The 13,402-nt window shown below is 38.9% G+C and overlaps 1 long non-coding RNA gene across 1 annotated transcript; it reads right to left on the bottom strand.

The window, feature by feature from the left end:
• Positions 1 to 1,147: 1,147 nt before the first annotated feature.
• LOC149959318 (uncharacterized) lies at positions 1,148 to 3,406 on the bottom strand. Its single transcript, XR_016478385.1, has 3 exons — positions 3,313 to 3,406; positions 2,614 to 2,751; positions 1,148 to 1,563 (listed from the first exon to the last, which is right to left on the bottom strand). It is a non-coding gene; the product is annotated as an uncharacterized LOC149959318 (long non-coding RNA).
• Positions 3,407 to 13,402: the final 9,996 nt, after the last annotated feature.

The raw sequence follows: 13,402 nt of genomic DNA, 5'->3' as shown, positions 1-13,402 counted from the left end.
GGGTTTATGGATTTAAATCTAGTGGAGATCAATGACAAAAGAAAAGAAGCAATAATTATAGATTGCCTATCCTGTGCAATATTCAAGTTTTTAGTTTTAAAACACAGTTTATAATCACAACTGGATGAAACATATTTGGATAAAGTTAAAAAAATATTTCGAAGAAAATAAGTATCAAATGCCATTCAACTTATCTCCTACGCAAAATTACAATAAAGTTATCTCTGAAATAGTAAACTTTAATTATGATGTTTAAAACTAAATACATTTTTATATATTATATTAGTTGGAAAATCATTTTATACAGAAAAAGATTAAAATTATGGGGAATAGAGTTTTCGCACAAGTTCGAGTAAATTACTTGACATAATAATGAACGTCAACTTCGTACACGCCGTCGTTAAAAGCGGTGAATTCAGTCAACAGTTCAGTGCCGGCCTCTAATTGCAAGGGGCTGGAACTCACATCCGCGTGCTTCAACTGGCAGAGAATGGCTTGCCTAGGAACGGCGGAGAATTCCTGGAGCAGAATTTGACAATCTTCACGAGGAATCTCGCGGAAGCAGCCGGTGTCAACGTTGAAAACCGTGACGTGGTTTCCGGTAATGTGTACAACGCGAGCGCGGAACCAAATTTCATCTTCCGGGCTCCAAGCGGCGCAAAAGGTGTTTGGACACAGCTGCTCCATTTCCAAGTCCATCGACTCCAACTCGCGATCGTAATAGTTTTCGAAAGAGAGTAAAGCGCTCTTGAAGGCGTTTGTCGGAATCTGGCAGTAAAAGTGAATTTGAGAAACCACCGTCGTAACGACCACTTTCAGTTTGGCGCCAACATCCACCGCGCTCTTCTCGACGAACGGCTTGGACACATTCGCGATGGTTTTCCACCAGACTGACGAATCGGTCAATCCGAAGATGTCCGACAAACGAACGGTGTAGAGGGCATCGCGACCCGAAGGACCGTCGACGATTTCGGAGAGGAACCGTTTGTAGAAGACCTCTTCCCGGAATTTATCGTCCAAACTCTCGACTCGCAATCCGCTCCGCCAATTGGATAGCGCCATTTTGATTCCTTGACGAGGAAGGAGCTGAAATTTGGGCGGCAAAGGTGCCACGTTCTCTCTGCGAACTAGCTGGGTCTTTCCGTAATCTACCAACTTGACTTTGACTTTTCGATCGCAGATGGTCAACACTTCCGCTCTGTACCAAAAGCCGTTGGTAGTCAGGTATACTGCGCACGGGCTGCCACAAGCAATCTCGAGTTGTGGATTTTGGTTCTTTGGTCGCTGGTAGTACTTATTCAATTCGTTCGACAATTTAAACAATTGGGCTTGGTTGTAGAGCGGTTGAGCGTAAAACTCGAAGGGATTGACTACACAAGTGACCAGTATCTTGAACGACGAATTCTCCAACAGGCGCATTGTTCGATATTTCCGGAACGTAGTGTCACTCTCGTTTGCTTCCGGTAAATGGTATCTGTGGGTTGCGTTGGTTGAGGACTTCTCAACCGCCCCAGATTTCAAGAGGGAGTTGAAAAAATCCGCGTTCCTGATCTGATCAGTTTCCTGCGAATGGAACCAGTTATTATCCTCAAGCGTGCTTATTCGACCTTATACAACAAGATTGTTTTAATATAAATATTTATATCTCTATTCTGGAAATAAGAGCCTATTTTAATCCGCGTCGACTCTGCTTCATTTTCAGTCTAGACGGATACTTCTAACGTAAGCATATATTATAAACTTGTAATATCACGACAGAAAATTCGGAGGTCGAAGTTGAATGAGAGAAATAATTTTGGAAACGACTCACCATAAAATGTGAACAGACAAACTAGGGAAATTTTGGTGACGTTTTGGGGGTTGTAACAATTTATTGATCGGCTATTTGGAGAATGCCAAACTTAGGAGTCGAATTATAAAACGACTTTAAATTTTTGTGGCACGAATCCTTTGAATTGCGTAATGAATATCATAAACTGATTTCATCCGCCAGATTGTTTAAAAAATCTTGTATTCAAAATTGCGCTTCTCTATTTCAAAACTATGATTATTAAGGTGCTTAATCATAAGAAAATAAGTTATTTTAAAAAAAAAGTGTCTTTAGGCGCTTTCACTTCGCGTGGTTTAAGAAAAGAAATATCTATCGGGAATTTCCAGTGAAACGTCGGCACAAATACTCACAAGGAGAGTGAGTTCGTGTTAAGACGATCTGAAGCGTTGCTCCTAATCCCCCTCTTGCTCAAAAATGAGCTCCTTCCCATAAAGAATCTGGTATCTCATTTGCTCTCTTAAACTAACCTCTTCTAAGGATTTTAAAGCGAACGCGGCTAGAAATGATTCTCGTCTCTTTCGTGGGCCGTTGGAAAATTCAACCCTGACGTCCGCGGATTGCCCCAATTGAGCCACCATCACTAAAAATATGTAGATACCGTCTTGGTTTCCCTAATTTTAAGGATCATTGCTTTGTAGATCGACATTTCATTTTTAAGGTCCAAATTGCCCTTTCGGCACCCTTGCTTAAGATTGGTTAATCTCTTTAAAATGGCATACGTGACTTTTTGAGGAATTATCACTCTTAAAATTTTGTATTTTAATAGCAAATTTCAATCTCACCATGCTTCTGGATTACTGGATTCTGATTCTCCGTTGTCCGTGTGGTCTTTGGTTTGTGGCGTCGGGGAGAAGTAGAACTCCGTGGCTCGAAGACACTTTGGCTGATATTTCCACAATCCTCGGGAAAAGGTGCCGTTTCTAATTCGGATTAATAAATTCATAATTTTTGCGATGAGTTCGAGGAGGGTAACAGAGTGTGAATAAAAATGTTCTCAGGAGTCCAATTATAAGCACCAAGAAGACCAACATTTGAAATTATTGAGAAATTGGAACGTCCCAAATGAAATGTCCAAATAATTAACAAACTATTCGCGGCGAACAAACCAAATCATTTTAATTTGGTCATTTAGGATATAGAGTTTTAGCCTTCTTCCTCATAATTTAAAAAGGCTTAAGCAATTTTCCTGTTTCAATAACATTACCACCATTTGTCGGTTTCAAACAAATTGCACTGAATAAGGCAGTGCGTTCTTAAAAATAATCTCGCAACCAAGTACCATCCTGGCCAATTGCGATAAAATAAAAGTGCGTGTCAATAATATTGGAGTTGGCTCTACTTGTGGTATTTGAAAATAGCTTAACATTATTGAAACTACTTATAAATTTTGAATTAAAAACCACAAGGATCTTAAAAAATTAACCTTTTAATTTTGAAAGCATTGTACGACTATTAAAATTTAGTTTTGACTAGTAACTTACATGAAATCTGTTCTCTTCAATAACTTCTTTTGAGTTTGGTTCCTGAAATACTATTTTAAAATATTTCTTTCGAGAACTGTCCCAACTTAGCAAGGGTTCTGCAGCTTGGTTCTGCCTGGTTCAGTCTCGCCTAGTATGGTTTTCAAAATTCTAATTCTTGGACTTTACCTCAGTCGCTCTGCTAACTATGACTCATTTTTCGACTAAAACCTGATACAATTAGAAACCATATGAAATTGAGTTGTGATAAAGTCCAAAGATAAGACATATTTTAGTAATCTGGTATCACGGAGTATCACCGGGTCCCCACAAGAGGGTGGGGGAGGGGGGCTGAAAATTATCGCCAAACTGATAACGTGTTTTAGAAACGTGATTTCCAGCGTTACTTGCCTGAATTTTTAGATTTTCATGATTTCGTGGAAATTTGGGAATTTCCAGAATCATTTCATTGATTATTTTTAAAAAATTTCTTATTTACATAGAATTTTTAGGATAACTCGACTTTTCAAGTGTTTACTTTGTTATGCATTCCAAGGATAATATTAATGATGTATTTAATTATTTAAATTATTTTTAATAAAATCGAGTTTTTTAAATTATTTCTAAACGAATCAGGATTTCAATATGATTTATTGGGATAACCGTGTAATAACTTTGAATATTGATTTTGAACACTTAATTTGATGATTTGAGGACCCAGCTTTCATCAATTCTTTGTAATGTTTTACAGCCACGGTCACTGGGTTTTATGATGCGCTAAATCAGGATGTAATTTCTCAACGGAAGAATTAAGCTAGCAAAATAGTTCTGGGGATGACGTCACTTCTTTCTTCTTGAGTAGTTCCACCACCCAACTGTAGAGGGCGCGGCTGTGTTTAAACACGTCTTTATGGTAATTTCGCGCGAATAATTTCAATTTATTTCAATTTATTTCAATTTATTTGTGCATATGGTGTATACAAAAAAGAAGTTGAACACCGGATCCTAACACATTTTCTGAATCAGAAATTGGAGCGCTATGCTGTAGCGATCACACTCAACAAATTGATGATTAGTGAAACTTGGCAATAAAGAGATACAATCACGAAAATTTAATTTATTTTATTTAATTATCTGTTATTATAAATATTAACGTTATTATTTTCTAAAGAATGAGATCTGAAAATAATGTATTTGAATTCCCGTTGCTAAGTTTTAATCACATGCCTTAACTATAAAAAAGGATTGGCCACCTGAGAGGCGAGATGTTTTATTTATGTTTTGCTTATTGGAATAAAAGAGTGATTTTGCAGCATAATGAAATGTCATTTCTATTCAAATCCGAAGGCGTGAGGATCTGATTATCAACAGTTTTTTGTGGAAGGGCACGAGCTGACAGTCTTTTCCGTGTATCGGCTATTCCGGTGCAAGCAGTTTTGTCATGGCTAGTTGCGAAAAATTTCAATCACCTTCAAGGAAGCAAAGATTCATAAGACTCCTGTAGTTCTTATACTTATGTTTTAAAAAATACTTGTGTTCTTCTAAACTGAATTTTAAGGTGATGTTTTTCTGTACACCAAATTCTTTTTGTGTAAAGGTTCGTACAATAGAGCGTTCTATAAAATCGGTGTGGTGTGCTTTCCCCCTTTTGAGTTCAAAGCAGGTGAAATGTTTATTTCCACCCCGGTAATGAAGTCCTATAATAAAGTCTTATGCATCAGTGAAGAATAGAAAGAATTTAAAAATCACGTTAATATAGAAATAATATTTTCTCCAAAACCAAATTTAAGGTAAATTGCTCGATCTATAAGGCGGTGGTAGGATTAAAGTTTCATTAAACTTCGAGTTGACCATTTTCCATATTCACCGTTAAGTGTTACCCCCGTAAAGAGCTCGTGTAATAGAATCTAATACAAAAGTGAAAAATCGCAAATTACAAAAATTTACTTTAAAAAAAAATTATGTTTCTTCAGAACCAAATTTAAGATAAACAATATTATCTATGAGGCTGTGCTTGTATTAAAGTTCTATTAAATTTCAAGTTTGACCTCTTTGTAAATTTAATGTTGACTGTCCACACCACAAACGTGAACAGATACAGCAAAATAAACTTCAAATAATGAACCGGCAGCCAATTCTACAAAGTTCTCCTTTTTTCGTATGTAAATAATTATTTTCGATTACGAAATTAAAAAAACAAACAAAATACGAGCCAAAAATTAAACCAAAAAGCGTCAAATTTAAAAAATTGGGGGTTATCCTATCATAGCAGACGAGAGTGCAGGTTTGGCGGCGTGCGCAGTGGGGATTTGAAATAAATTTACTCTTCTTTTAAAACATCCCCCTATGTTTTAAAGACTTTAATTTATCTTCCGAACACCGTTGCATTAGTTGGTTTAAGTTGTGCAATAACATTAACAATACAAACAAAAGCTACTCCATACCCAAAGAATTGTTGATTTGTGCAAATTACCCCCCCCCCCCTCCAGAAAGTTGCCAAATACCTTTACCGAGAAGTCCTTATTGACCTTCAATTTATATTGTGATGCAAATATGAACTTTTTAGAAGATTCAATTTCATCCATGAAAACCCTCCGCGTACCATAAAAAATTCGTGATGCTAGCTGTCTAGTGTTTCAATGGAAGCCCAAAGAGGGGGCAGCGATAGATTTCGATGGTGAATAGTTCAAACTCTAAATTAACAATAACATTTTCCCGGTAGTGAGTTAGTTTCCAGCCTTCCACGTTAAGCGTTCTTACAGAGATTCAATTACAAATTGATCGCGTAATTTTGGTGTACTTCTGAACAAATCATTAAGCCTAGTACCTGCTCTTTTACTCATCGTCCAAATGGGCTTTTCAGGAATTCTGTCGAGGCAAAGGTCAACGATAACTAGTTTTTCAGTTGAGCAATTTTCTCGCTAGATGCTCCTACCCACATTTTACATCAGAAATGATTGCCACTAGCTTAGAAGCTCTTGTTACAAAATAATAGACTTTGTTTTAACTTTGATATAATGTAAAACAAAGTTGTGATACTTTATCTATATTTAAAAAAAATGTTCCTTATTTTGATAGGGAAAAGTTCTATTATTCCTCAAATAATTTTTAATATTTTGGTGGCAGCCCTGTCATTATTCCCCTTTGAAAATACTTCCAACTTCGGACGAAATCTCTTCCAAATTTCAAAAACAAAGCAACCCAACAAACACCAACGTCCAGGAAAGTTGATAAATTGATTTTTATTGATGCAAAGTATATTAACTTTTAAAACAAAAAATAAGATATTTAAAGCGTAACAATCGCAACATCAAACTGTGAGACGTAGCTTTCCGAAAGTGAGACCGTGGCGACATCTTCGTGCATTTAGTAGAAGCGCTTTCCTTTCCTCCACCATCGAACGAGCGGGAGCCACAGATTGTGGAATCTCTCTTGGGCATAACAGGATCGGACGCAGCCCAGACTCGGGTACATTGAGGGCAGAGAGCCGCTGAGGTAATGGCAGAAGCACAATTCTCCAGAGACCATTTCCGAAACGAACGCAGCGCCGCTATGGTCATTACAACAATTACTCGAAGCTCCATTTCTAGAAGATAAAATGAAAGCACTATTATTACGATACGTAATTGTTCAATGTGGTTCTTGTATTCCAAATAAAGTTGTCGGATAGAGAAAGACCTATACAAAGAAGAACACACTTTCACAGGGGTAACGCTAATTAGCAAACAATTTCTAAATGCCCATAGTATTACCAGATGGCGCAAACTACACCTTCTGAGAAAGCAAATACTTCAACCAACTTTAAGTAGAATATTTCATTTATTATTACTATTTTCAAAATTCAATTAGTGACTTACTTGAAATATTTTTTTTCGATGACGTCTCTTGGCGTTGGCTCCGCAAATAATATTTTTAAGTAATCCGTTCAATTTATGATTGTCCGAGCTAATCAATGTGGCGTAGAACGTTGTTCTGCCTCTGTCAGAGTCGCCTAGTTTCATCTCGACCTTTGGACTTGGCCTTAATCTTTTTGTTAGCTATGACTCACTTGGTACAACTAGGAACTATTTGAAGATAAGATATATCTTATATGTGATCACTTCCTTAGGGGCTGGTGGTTACAATTATATACCAAACTGGTCACCTGTTTTAAAAACGTGAAATCCAGTGATTATTGATTGAATTCTTGGATATCATGGATTTCAAAGAATTGTGGAGATTAGTCATCATTTTAACAGATTACTGTGAAATTCACTGATATATCTACTTTAAATTTTTTTTTTATGATTTCTGTTAATACCCATGATTTTTCTAAGAAAATCGAGATATTCAAATTATTTCTAAAGGAAACAGGTTTTTAAGCTGATGTTAATTAATGTATAAAAACTTTGATTTGTATTACCAAATAAGATTTTCCGTTAAGCTTTACAGCCACGTTCACCGAACTAACTCTTGTGACGACGTCACTTCTTTCTTCTTGACTGTTTGTTTACAGGAGTTTTATGGAAGTTTTCACGCGAGTAATCAGATTACGGATTACCATGATTACTGTGTTTCTCAAGTATTGGAGTTACTTAGGTCGGTGTTACCCCTGGGCCATAGTTACTGGACTGTTAGTGTATTTCACCCCTTCTGAGGCTGACCCCCAGTGCTGTCCCCCCTTGCGACAGCACTGGCCCCTGCGCGTCACTGTTTGGATTTTTAGCGGCAGTTGCGTAGCCAGGGGGGGTCAAAGGATCATTAATCTCTCAATGTTCGTTAGAAGATTTTCTAATGTATGAAATAACTACGCTTTTCAAAAATTGGTTTGAATTGTGGGTTTCCAGTAATGAACCAGTGACAAAATTAATTCATGACGCAAAACGTGCAATTTGGAAATGAAGCTAAAGTCGGGTTCGTAAGCTCTCTCACAATTTTGGTGCCGAAACACGGGAATAGGGTTTTATATAACTATTTTTGGTTCAATAAAAATAACTGTTAGTGAGATTTCAACCTGTCGATGGTAGACGTTGACAAGCTCAATAAAAATCACGTGACCATGCGCACCAGAAAAAAGAATGCATTGGAAAGAAAAAGAAAGTAAATTACTGCCGATGAACGACCCCATCCAAGCTGCGATTGACGATTCCAAACGAGAAACTGAGTTCATCGGAACTGAAGAGTGCCACGAAAATCTTATCTCCTGTAAGTTCAAGGCCACGAAACTTACCAGCCAAGCCGTCGGACAAAGACGACACGGAAGATGTCCACTCATCGACCTGTAGTTCCTCCTGCCGCTCTGACAATCCTCTAGTGAAACAACCTCAATTAGAAATTAAGAAGTTCAACGGAGACTCCATTAAATGGCAGGAATTTTGGGACCAATTCGAGACGGCCGTGAGGCGTGGACAAGATGGAGCTGGATTTCTCAGTGAAGTATTTACGTTCGTATCTTGAAGGTCAGGCCGCTAGGACGATTGCCGGCTTGTAAACCCCTAGTTTAAACTACTCGACCGCGATTGACTTTCTTAAAAAACAGTTCGGCAACAAGGAATCTATAATTAGCAGTCACATGAAGAATTTATTAAAAATGGCCGCGGTTGAGCAGTCCCACGATGTAGTAGCGTTAAGAAACCTTTATGATCTCTGCTAGATTCAAATGAGAAGCCTTGAAAATTAGGGACCACCCACAGAATTGTACAGCGCGCTACGTTCCCCGGTATTAATTCAACTAATTCCAGAAGACATAGTCAAAGCATTTAAGCGTAAGCATGAATTGGGCTCATGGTGGAAAGTAAATGATCTCTGTAAATTCCTTTTGATAGAAGTGACGAGCCGAGAAAAAGCAGCAGAGCTTTCTAAAGCTAGAAATACAGACAAGATCCAAAAGCAACCGTCCGACGGTAAGAACAGTAGTCCCAGCTCAGATGAGAAAAACAGTAATTCCCGCTGATATATGAAAAATAGTAATACATGCCCAGTTAAGAAAACAGTTATCCCCATTCAGATGAGAAGAACAGTAATTGCCGCTCAGATGAGAAGAACAGGGGCGCAATCCCGTCGTCCTCTTCGGTCTTGAGCGTCACAATGAGCCATAAATTCTGTCTATTTTGCGACCAGACTAATCATTTCACCACCGAATGTACGAAACACACCGCGTTGGAAAGGCGAGCCATAATCCAGCTCAAGCGTCGATGCTTTAATTGTCTCAGAGTACCGCAGAGTTGGCCAGAGTGACCCAGTGCAAATGGTGTAAAAGAAAACAAAATTTCACAGTTTGCAATTCCAAAGAGAAAAACGGAAGGGCGGATTCCGAATCTACGGCTCAGTCGGCCAATGAGCAGATTTCCGCTAACTTCCAGTCATCAATATCAAGTGGAGAACGCGTCGTATTACTCCAGACCACTTAACAGATCGTTGAAGGTCAAGATAGTGATCATTCCCGATAGCTTCGCTGTTACTCGACAGCGGAGACCAACTCTACTTTATTAAAGAAGAAGAATATCATTATTGCTTCTTATTATTAGAAATAAAATTTAATTTAATTTAAGGAATAGAGTGCAATTTGACTTAAATGTTTGAAATAAAACACATGAGAGAAACTCGATTTGTAGGGACTACAGCGCTTACCCAGTATTTGTTTAATCAGCATTTTCCAAAACAGCGTTTTTCAAATCAGCGTTTTGTCAAAATAGCGCTTTGTCATAACAGCATTTCCCAAAACAACAAATTGTTCAAACGGCGCTTTTTCATAGCGGCGGTTCTCAAAACCGTATTTTGTCGAAACAGCGTTTCCCAAAACGGCGCTGCTTTCTATAGCACTAATAATATAGGCCTATTGTAATACATATTTTTCTGGAATTTCGGCTAATTTCATTACCTAATGGTTTTTGCCGATAGTTAGTATTGCAAACTTACCTAACCTAACCTTACCTAACCTAACCTAACATAACCCCTGAAGTTCATATGTATGTTATACATTTTCCATCGTCAATTCATATAAATTTTAAGAAACCGCTGTCTTGACCAAAACCGCTGTTTCAAAATCGCTAATTTGAGAAACGCTATATTCAGAAACGCTGTTTATGGAAAAAGCTGTTTTGACAAACCGCTCTACTGAGAAACGCTTGACCAAAAAACGCTGACTAAACAAAACGCTCTTTCGACAAACCGCGGTATTGAGAAACGCTATTTCAACAACCGCTGTTTTAACAAAGCGCCGTTGCAACAAAATACTGTTTTGAAAACGCTATTTTAACAAATGCTATTTTAGTCAAGCGGTCTATTCCCTACATACCGAGATACTCTACCTATTTGCTCAGCTTTTGAAAATATTTATCACTAAGCCTAATGATTAATAGAATGGGGGAGGGGGTTGATGCTAAGATTTACCAAAAATTCAAGAAACGTCAGCTAGCTCAGTACGGCTGAGCACCAAACGCTGGGGTTTGTGACCTACGATGGATGTCGGCATTTAATTCAATCGAAATTGTTTCTGGAACATCGACATTGACGCATTGCAGATGAGCAATTTGGCCATTTCAATTAAAACAGTGTCCGGCCTTCGCACAAAATAAAGTTGAAAGAAATATATCAGTTTTAAAATGGTTTCTTTTTCGTATATATGTAATTATTATTTCAATAAAAAATTTCACATAACACTAAACGTTGCCTGGCAAATGTATAAAGCCCTCTACTTAATCTCTGTTATCAAGTCCAACTAATCACGAAAAACGTCACATCTGAAATCAGTGAGTGGCAATTCCCTTGATCGATGCTTGTGAAGGTTTACTTCCATTGCGTCATAACTTTGTCTGCTCCGTCGTTTGCTCCAGTGCATTTTTCAAAGGCAGGGCCCTACCCCACCGTGGTTTTTCCGTTTTTCCAGGGCGCGCCCTGCCTCTTTATTTCATCTTGACAGGGCACGCCCTCCCTCTTTTTTCCAACTTGCTAGGGCGCGACTTGCTTTTATTTCAAAAATCACTGCGACTTGCGTACTAGTTCGAATAATTTTTTTGTTTATTAACAATATTGATTTTTAGTACCTTGTATCCATTTACTAATAATTCTTCACGTTTCCTACTCTACTGCCAGCCTTCATATAAACCCCGTCACTCTAGTGACCTTAAGCACGGCCAACTTTGATCTCGCGCTATAGCGACCGACCCATTCGTTGAAGTTTATATGTTAGCCTACGAGGCTACGAGTAAAAGATAGCTGTATGAGTTGAGCACTCCTAGCGAAATATTATTTTGAGAATAGTTTTTGCATTAAAGACAATATAAAAAAAACTGTATGAGTTCAGCGCCACGCTCGTTTTTGTGGGAAAATCCTTCCCCACGGAATTTCGGTGATGGGCTGGCCGCTATAGTGCGAGATCAAAGTTGGCCGTTTTAAGCGTCCGGTTACCCTAACAGTAACAGCAGACTGTTTTTATACTGATTCTAGTCAACTCGGTGCGGCCCCTGAGGGGTCGGAGTGTGCAATAACTGGTGGCTTTACCGGGGAGTCGGGGTCCGGCTCTTGTAACCCAGCACGGGAGGTGGCGCACTGGGAGATGTTAGCTCCGTCTAAATGGTCCTATCTCAACCTCCGACTTCGGTCCGGTGTGGGCGGGTAACTGGGCTTCGGCCCAGACTAACGGAGAGGGGCCGGGCAAACTGGCCGTCTCGGCAGATTGAGTTGCCTGCTGTGGGGCTGCGGGCCTCCGTTTGAGGGCACGGTGGACCCATGTCCCAGCCTTTTGGGGTTCCACCGGGATTTCCGGTGCCAGCTGTGCCGGTTTATGCGGTCTGCCGTGTGCCCGCCGTTCCCCTTTAGGCGCTCTTTTTAAAGGGCTTGGCTCTCTACCTTTCTAGGAAGGGTGTCGGCTGGCGTTGCCAGAGCATCCGCTCTTATTCCCACTGCTGTGTGCGAAGTGGGGGCTGGTCGCCCCATTGCTGCACCTTCTGCTGGGTTGGGTGGCTTGCGTCGAGGGCGCGACCATCGGTAGTGGGGTTCTGCTACCCATGCTGGTTTTGCTGCCTGTCCGGGTCTGTGGACGCTGGCGTAGGGCATAATGATGACAGACCTCCGGTGGTGTGGTTTCAATCTTACCGGTACACCGAGCTATAAATCTGACACATGTCCAGTCAACTCGGTGCGTTTTTTTTTCTAATTAATTTTTTTTTATAATATTAGCGAATGATTTCATATTTAGAAAACACGATTATTGTTTTTGGTTATCTTAGTCTAGTCGACAATTTACGTTTCATGATTGTAATTAAATATTAAATTTTATTAAAAAAATTATACGAAGAATTCGGTGACATAGGAAGGCTGAGTTTTACTATTAGCCTAGCCTCGCAGCCTCGGATAAATGGTGATTGAATTTATGAATTTTTCATGTAGGAAAGTACCATGACAATTGTAATACATTATCTAGGTACGGCCAACCTACGAAATCGAAGTTGGCTGTACCAGGTAGCGCCTCGGTTCTTTTTTTAGGACTACACTACGGGTCGGATGTTCTCGAGTACAAGTACAGAGGAGTGGCAGCAGTTCATTGAGTTTGATCGCTACAGTTTTCTCATTTCATACGATTTATAGAGCTTCTTTTTGTGATTAAATAAATGTATTGGTATCCCATGTTCAATATATTTTCCCACGTGAAAACTTCCATAAAACTCCTGTTTTTCTAGATTTTCTTAGAAAAATTAAAGGTATTAACAGAAACCATTAAAAAACATTTTAAACAGATATATCAGTGAATTTCACACAATAATCACAGTAATCTTTTAATATTATGAGTATTCTCCAAAATTCTTTGGAATCAACGAAATCAATGATATCGAAGAGTGCAGTTAATAATCACTGGATTTCACGTTTTTAAAACACGTGATCAGCTTTCCTCTAATTCCAACCCCTTCCCTCCCCTTCGCCATCTGTCGGGTCCCGGTGATACTTCGCGATACCAGATAAGAGAGTGATAACTTATTAAATACATCTTATCTTCAAATAGTCCTTAATTGTACCAAGGGTTAGGCAAAAAGTGAGTCATAGCTAACAAATAGCCTAAGGCCAAGTCCAAAGGCGACTCTAACATTGTTTAGCTCGGACAATTATTAACTGAACGAATTACTTAAAAAAGTAT

Source organism: Leiobunum rupestre, chromosome 2 (genome assembly GCF_980474605.1).
Source record: "Leiobunum rupestre chromosome 2, qqLeiRupe1.1.hap1, whole genome shotgun sequence".
Lineage (NCBI taxonomy): Eukaryota > Metazoa > Arthropoda > Arachnida > Opiliones > Sclerosomatidae > Leiobunum > Leiobunum rupestre.
The sequence above is the reverse complement of the archived record's forward strand: the minus strand, read 5'-3'. Positions and strand labels throughout refer to the sequence as shown.